This window comes from Myotis brandtii, unplaced genomic scaffold (genome assembly GCF_000412655.1).
Source record: "Myotis brandtii unplaced genomic scaffold, ASM41265v1 scaffold225, whole genome shotgun sequence".
Lineage (NCBI taxonomy): Eukaryota > Metazoa > Chordata > Mammalia > Chiroptera > Vespertilionidae > Myotis > Myotis brandtii.
In genome coordinates this window covers 3,357,705-3,357,993 of record NW_005358435.1, presented here as the reverse complement: position 1 = coordinate 3,357,993, position 289 = coordinate 3,357,705, and the positions used below count along the sequence as shown (strand labels likewise).

The window sequence follows — 289 nt, the reverse complement described above, 5'->3', positions numbered from 1 at the left end:
AGTTTCGGGGCGCAGAGGGCGGGAACGTCCTGGCGTCCCCGAGGGTCAGGCCGGGGTCCCCGTAGCTTTCTGTTTTCCAGGCTCGGGGATCCAGCGAGGGATCCAGCGCCGGGGATCCAGCGAGGACCGGGGTTCCCCTAGGACGAGGCGGGGGTTCCCGGGGTCCCCTCGAGGCCACAGCGGCACCCCCCGTTCCCGTCTCACCTATGCCGGGCGCCACATAGACGAAGTAGAGCAGCGAGGACGAGAGCGAGAAGAAGAAGAGCGCGGCGAGCAGCGAGCGGCGCGG

General features: G+C 69.9%; 1 protein-coding gene across 1 annotated transcript in view; it reads right to left on the bottom strand.

Moving 5' to 3' along the window:
* The window catches only part of B4GALT5 (UDP-Gal:betaGlcNAc beta 1,4- galactosyltransferase, polypeptide 5), a 73,238-nt gene extending 72,955 nt beyond the window's left edge, over positions 1 to 283 (bottom strand). The window contains exon 1 of the mRNA XM_005866229.2: positions 205 to 283. The gene's annotated coding sequence lies outside the window, so the exon portion shown is untranslated. The remainder of the gene's footprint in view (positions 1 to 204) is intronic.
* Between the last annotated feature and the right edge of the window lie 6 nt (positions 284 to 289).